We start from the raw sequence: 7,548 nt of genomic DNA, 5'->3' as shown, positions 1-7,548 counted from the left end.
ATGATGGAGAGAGTATTATTAAATAGGCTTGTATATATTGTCGGGGAAAATCTATCTTGTAATTTATTTGGTTTTTTGGAAGGGAAATGTACTTCAGACTGTGTTATAAAATGTTTATCAAATGATGCAGACAGATGTAGAGTTTTTGTGGATTTACAAGGAGCATTTGATAAAGCTCACAGTGAAGTAGTTATGAATGAACTGGTTGCTCTAGGGGTATCAGGAAAGTTGTTACACTGGATAGGTGACTACTTGCATGGAAGGAGAATCTGTGTATGGTATCAGGGATGTTTGTCTGAGGAAAGAGCACTTGAACTAGGCACTCCCGAAGGGGGAGTATTGAGTCCAATGTTATTTAATGTGTTAATGAACAAGATAGCCTCACACAAATATCCCAAAGGAGTTGTAACCATCATTTATGCAGATGACATCTTATTTCAAGGAAACTCTGTAAAAAATTTGCAGATTGCATTAAATAATTTTAGTGTTCTTTCTCAAAAGATGGGCTTAGTTATCAATGAAGAAAAAACCAAGTGTGAATGTAAAGGAAGAGGAACTGAATCCGTTTTTCTAAATGGAAAAATTGTAGAGAAAGTGTCAAAGTATAAATATTTAGGAATGTATATTGGCTTTACTAGTGAAAGTAAAGACGCAGAAATATATCATGTCCTCACTCAATGTAGAGCAAGATTACAGCCCTTAAAGGCACTAGCATGTTGTGGTAAAGGTGCTGGGGTACCCATACTGAGAATGATGTATATTTCTACCATCAGATCACTTATAGACTATGCAGCACCTGGCCTCTCTTGTACTGGTGAAGGAAGGCTACGGAAGCTTGAGATCATGCAAAATGAAGCAATGAGAATAATTTTAGGGTGTCAAAAGAATGCAATGATTGAGATAATGAAAATGGAACTAGGGTTACAGAGCATTTCACAGAGGGTCAATGAAATTAATACAGTTGCAGCAGTTCGATTAATGAGAGGGAACAGTGGGGGTAAATTTGTACAAGATATAAATGATGGTTTAAAAGATAAAAGGACCTTCTGTAGGCAAGGCAAGAGAGGATACATGAATGGATTAGTAAATATTATTAAAAAATGTAATCTGGCAGACTGGTGTACAGCTGTTCAGAAGAGTTGTAAGAATCCACCCTGGGAAGAACGAGAAGTAGAGTTAGACATAGTGCCTCTCACAATGAAGAAATCATTACATGAACCAGGACAGTTAAGGGCTTTATATGGGAATAAGATTAGTAATTTGCCTAAAATAAACACATTGCATGTATATTGTGACGGTTCAGTTATGTCAAGTGGCAGGGCAGGGTGTGGGATCCTTATAAGACAGTACACAGAACAAGGAAATGATGACATCAAAATTGGACTTCGGTTGAGCAGTTTTATTTCATCAACACAAGCTGAGTTATATGCAATGTTAGTAGGATTGGAAAATGTTGTACAGAGGTATAAAGATGCATATTTTTTTGTTGATAGTAGGGCAGCTTTGGATTCTTTGAACAGTGGGAGTCCAGTCTTTGGACACATTATTGGTTCATGTAGAAAATTAGTAAATACAATAAGGAAAAATGGCCATAATGTTCAATTTGTATGGGTCCCTTCACATGTGGGGATTGGTCTTAATGAAGCAGTAGATATAATAGCAAAAAGTGCCACGGAAAAGGCCGAGATCGACATAATATGTACTAAAACCTTGAAGCAATTAAGGAGCAAATTACGGAAAATACAATCAATAGAAGATAATTTCAAAAGGAATGAAATATACGAGAAAAGTGAAACAATGAAACATTACCATCATGTTCTCATGAACACAAAATTTACATATGGGAAAGATAGGATATAAATATTATTGGGAACTTGGAGCTGAGAGAAGTGAACAGGATAAAGAATGTAGAGTTTGTAGAACATCCAGATCCCATACCCTGCCACATTATATACTGGAATGCCCATTGCTTAATGTATATAGAAATGCCCATATAAATAATGTCCCCATGCAAATAGAGTGGATGTTTGGAAATGGGAAAATAGATGAAATATTAAAGAAATATAGAAATTTTGCATCTAGAATATAATTATGTATTATAACTAATTATATGAAATATTAGGGATTTATGTGAGTCCTGAGAGGGACATTCCTGGACTGGGGTGAGGATGACTTATGTCACTTCATCCCTTTGAGATGTATTAATGTTTTTTTGTATCTCAATAAACGTATCAATCAATCAATCATACCTACCACTATTACGCCTGTATGAAACTGGTAACTTCAGGTCCGCAGGAGTAGCAGTCCAATAAATCTTAAAAAAAAAAACAAAAAAAAAAACATTAAATAATTATTATAGCGCTTGAAATACTATCTACTGTTATATCAAAACATGAACGAGAAGAAAAGTCAAAAGCTAGCGAGCTACAACTTAAATTATTAGTATAAAAGATCAATAAAGAATTTTAAAATACAGCATGTCTAGTTGAGCCCGGATACTTTAACTCTCCTAATTTCCTTCAAACTTTCCCCTCATTTACGTCCACCTAACCCCCTCCCCCCCCGCCCCAATACTTCCAAAGTACTTCCAACAAAAACCCAGCAACAAATATTAGCCCTTCATCCTTATCTACAGGCTTCAAGTCAAGTTTGATAACGTAAAAAAAAACAAAAAAACATAGGAAAAAAATGCTTCTGTAACAGTGCCATGTAAATTGTCATGTTTTAGAGAAAATCTATGAGAATCTAGTTTAGACAATATTCCTGCCAAAAAGCCATTATAGAGGCATATTACACCAAAAAGAGCCTGCCTATGTGCCTACATCTTAGCCAATCACCGTGACCTCTAAGTGTGACGCGAAAGGCGCAGCTGAGCTGTTTTTTTTTGTTTTTTTTATTGGACACCCCCTTACATCCTTGTTTAAGGTGAAGCGCAAAAGCGTTTACAGCGCCCAGCAGGGAAGCATGCTAAGTTCATGGTTGATGATGATGATGGGATGGAGAGAAGAGAGCCATTGGCTCAAGAAGGTGGAAGACGGTGTAGGAGGAATATGTCTCATGAGTTAAGGGCGTAGAAGCCTGAAGAGTCAAGGGCGTAGAAGCCTGAAGAGTCAGTGGTTTATGTCAAAGCAAGTTATTGGAAGCTCAAACAACTTTCCCTGAATACGAATTCGCAACTTTCGATTTATAGCAGGTACCTACTTTGCTGCCAGGTGAACAAGGACCAAGGGAAGCTGGCAAGTGTGTCGGAACAAATTTCCACCGACCCAGGAATCGAACCCGTGACAACTGGCTTGCGAGGCAAGAGCGGTACAGCTCTACCCACAGGCGCCCCAGCTGAGCTGATTTGCTGAAAATTAGCGTCTCCTACCCAACTACAATTGGGTTGTACAGTAATAAGGTTGAACAAGAGGACAGAACATGATTATGTCTCGTTGGCAATTATGTTTATTGCAATGGTAATTACTTATCTATTTTCATGATAATTTCCGATAAAACGGTTTGATGGTACAATAAAAGCAGGTACTGTAAATATAGTAGGTGTTACAAGAAATATTAATACTTAGACAATAGATTTTTTTTAAGAGATGATTTAAAGGAAGGGAGCGTAGGCTTTGCTCGGATGTGTGGGGGTAAGTTGTTCCACACCTTCACACCGTGATATTTTATGGAGGAGTAGCTCTGGGTGCCTTAAGTTGTATCTCTGATTATACCGGAACTGGAAATAATTATTGTCAAGCAAGTGATTGATAGATTCAGATTTGCCCCCGAGGGGGATAGTTTATTGGGCACCCCCTTACATCCTGTGCAAGGTGAAGCGCAGAAGCATTTACAGCGCCCATCTGGGAAGTATGCAAAGTTCATACTTGCCTTTATGACTCGTGCATTAAGGGGGTAAAAGCCTGAAGGGTCATAGGTTTTGTCAAGTTACATAAAGTGAGAGAATGATGAGTGCGTGGGGGGAAAGTTCCCGGTACATTTCATCTGTTTATGGCAAAGCGTGGCAGGTCCCTAATAATGTCAAGTGCCAGGCCTGTCACTAGGAGGAGGGATATCTGGTCAGGGAGGGAAGAGGTGTTGGTAACAGCTAGGGACCTGTAGGAGGTGGTCATAGGGCAAGTGAGGATGTAGTGAGAGAGGGTGTGAGAGTCGGGTTGGCCACAAAGTTTACAAACAGTGCGGCCAGGCTCAGGGTTGCCAATGTACTCCCATAGGTACCTGTACCCTAGGTGCAGTCTCATGTACATAATCTGTTGAGATCGAGTCAGGGATTGATACTCTTTGTAGTGGCGGTTGTCGTCACCGGTTACAGCGTCATAGTGGCATAGTGTGACGCTACCCCGTTGCTTCAGGTGTGTCCAATTTTCATCGAATGCCTCTCGTTGTGTGGCGTGTATGCGAGATTTGAGATGACTCAAGGAGAGGGCGAGAGCGGCTTCAATATCTTCTTCTTGTGTAGCTTCTTTGGCAAGCCGACCTACAGTGTCACAGGCAGTTATTCTTATAAGTGACGGGATCTAAATAAACTTGACACGGAAGTCATCAGTTTGTTCTAGCCCGGCGACGGCGGCTAGGGTGTGTTGGGCGGCAGGGGAGGAGGGGGAGGCTAATTTGAGCCTCGCTAGCGCCGAAGTGCTGTCACTGATTATAAGGAGGTTCCAGCGTTCAGTGCGAGCATACAGTAGGTCGCCACCTCATGAATGCCCGCGAGGATGGCTATGCTTTCAGCATCAGTGGAGGAGGCCCAGTCGTGGACCCTGATTTTCCTGCAGGCCTGGCGCTCAGGAATCCACACAGCTGCCCCAGAGCTGCCCAGCGTGGTAACAGACCCATCACAGTAGACGAGGATAGGAGGGTGGGAGGTCTTAAGAGAGGAGGCGACATCATTAATCTGCTCAAGGCAGTTAAGTTTGAGCATATACCGGAGTTGGGTGGATTTACGACCAGGGAAAGTGTGGACGACAACATCAACACTCGGGGAAGTCCACGGCGGTAGAGGCGAATGAAAAGTGATTGATAGATTTGTAAACAAAGGGGCACAGCAGTAGGTGTTAACATCTTCGAATTTAAAAATTTTCAATATAGCTAATTTTTTATTTGTGTGATCTGTTTTTTTTTCAAGTAGGTCATTGTCCGTACAACTCTCTTTTGTGCAGTAACCAGAGATTATGTTTTTGAAGAGCTAGAGGCACCCCCCCCCCCCCATACTGTGTGACAGTGTATCAGGTGTTGGTAAACAAGATCATGATAGATTTCTTCCATTGCTGTGACAGTGAGTGACTGTCGAGTGTGATACAGACTATTAAAAAAAACCCAACTTCTTTCAATATTATGAGTTACTAGGCATCAATTAGAGAGTTTGAAAATCTTTCATTCACACGTAATTGTCAAAATATAAATCATATAAAAGTAGCGTAGAAAAAAAATTCTTTGCTGACCTTAAGCATAAATCAAGTACTATTTATTGCGCACTCGAGTTAACCACATTTGGGTTAATCGCAAGGGTCAGCATCACCGGAGTGCAATGGTGAGCCTCGCCCTGGGAAAACCGCCTTCGTGATCACGGTATCTCCTGTGCCAGGTAAGTATGCCCTGAATTGTTCATCCTAAACCCTAACCTAACTTGACTGACTATCATTGTGCTGAACCATCTCTCTTATGTTATTTATTTAAATTTATAAACCAATTATATGATAACTTTTTATATAATTCGTAATATGCTAAAATAAAAATTGTCACATTAAAAGTGAGAGGCATATGATGGAAATAAACAAGTTTGGCTTTATAAACTATTCATTTCCATCAAAACACAAACATACGGGGTTAGAAAATTTTAACTATTGATAATTTTTTCGCGTTTTTCTTGTGTCTAATTCAATATGATTTCCCATTAGATCCAAAATAAAGTAATTAATAGTATCTCAACCATCAACTTTAGATTGATTTGCCAGGATAAGTTTGTATAGAGGTAAGCCAAGTTTTCTTCTGTAGCAAATTGATCCTGAAGTTTCTTCCTCTCACAATTAAGTCGTTTGGGATATTGCTTATGTACTTTATCTATTAATTATGAGGAACTTGCTATCCAGTGAGGGCTATCCCTCCTAATATAAAACTGAACATTGTGGAAATACTTTATTTGGCATAGTAATGAGATCAATATAGCCCAGAATCATTTTATTGGAAAATTGACTAATAACCAAACTAGAAATTGATACAATTCCAAATTTTCTACAATTATATGCAATAAATATTTATACTTGTGTAAGCATTTTACAAATACTTCAGGAACTACTTCTCTGGGCGGAGCTTCATTTTTTCATGAAGGTTGGCATACACGGTTCATAAAGTAATTGTCTCAATCATTTAGGCACTATCATTTTTAGTGCAATTTATACTTTTCATAATGCAACGGAAATTAGTTTTCCAGCTTCTATGTAAAAAATAAAATAACAAAAACAGCGGGTGTATTGTTGGTATCATAGTTAAAAAACATTGGCAACCGGCGTATCTCTTCATGGGGAAAGTACAGTGTAGGGTATGCGTCCTTCAGTCTGTCCCTCAAACATGCCAGTTTCTTCCTTCACTAACACTGGTCAATAATGTTCATAAAGAAAAAAGAAAGAAAGAATGAAAGAAAGAAATAACGAACAAAAGTGATTTTTTTTTAAGATTAAGGAAAACTAAAAATTGTAAATGGTAATATAACAATGAAGTGTAAAGAATAGTATAATAATTGGTAATATAATTACGGTTTTTGTTATTATAGATTACTAGTGTTGATGCATAAGGAGTTTGACTGTTTATCTGCAAACAGAACTCGAGATAAATTCTTGTTGCACCAATTTAAAACTAAAGTAAGGTTATTGTGTAATGTGCATTGCTTTGATTGCAACACAACAATCGTCATCGCTTCTCGGCCTTTTGGCTAAGATCAAAGTGTAGTATCTGTTCTTATCAGCTTAATGGAGAGTACATAATCAGTGTTCTTTTTTACATAGAAGGAAGAGCACAGATTTGGACTTTCTTGGGGTGAAAGTAACAGAGTTACTCCTTTGTTGTTTTAGGTGGCGAGCAGGGAACCCAGTATTTCACCATTGCTGTGGTTATTACTAATACCATGCAGTGAGAGGAAACATACCGGGGGGGCCTGCAAAGCCCCAAACCTGGTCCCACGGGACCCCACGTGGGTGCTTCTCACACGTGGCTATTCCCTCCTCTCTGTACTTCCTTACTTCGTACTGGCTGAGGGACCTGCACTCATAGAAGTGTATTCGTCCCAAAGTCCCTCCCCGGTAAACCATCACCTTGCGATCGAGTGGGTTTGTGATGGCGAAAGGGAGGTCGGTACACAACTCTCGGCCGATCCTCCAGGAATACCGTGATAGTGCGGGTACACCCTGGTAAGGGGGTTGTCATGTGTGTGTGGGTGTTCGTGTGGGTAAAGCAAGATGGACGACGAAGAGCCAAGGGGAAGAAACGAAGGAGATCGCCAGCCGGAAAGAAGAAACCGAATGCTGACCATATGGTTCCCTGCACCACCATCCTTCA

At 39.7% G+C, this 7,548-nt stretch overlaps 1 non-coding gene and 1 pseudogene across 1 annotated transcript; one reads left to right on the top strand and one right to left on the bottom strand.

The window, feature by feature from the left end:
• Window positions 1-5,433: 5,433 nt before the first annotated feature.
• Window positions 5,434-5,589, bottom strand: LOC121863443. Its single transcript, XR_006088396.1, has one exon. It is a non-coding gene; the product is annotated as a U1 spliceosomal RNA (small nuclear RNA).
• A 1,316-nt stretch (window positions 5,590-6,905) lies between these two features.
• LOC121863445 lies at window positions 6,906-7,025 on the top strand (annotated as a pseudogene).
• Window positions 7,026-7,548: the final 523 nt, after the last annotated feature.

The sequence above is a fragment of the Homarus americanus genome, unplaced genomic scaffold (genome assembly GCF_018991925.1).
Source record: "Homarus americanus isolate GMGI-L3 unplaced genomic scaffold, GMGI_Hamer_2.0 scaffold33638, whole genome shotgun sequence".
Lineage (NCBI taxonomy): Eukaryota > Metazoa > Arthropoda > Malacostraca > Decapoda > Nephropidae > Homarus > Homarus americanus.
The sequence above is the reverse complement of the archived record's forward strand: the minus strand, read 5'-3'. Positions and strand labels throughout refer to the sequence as shown.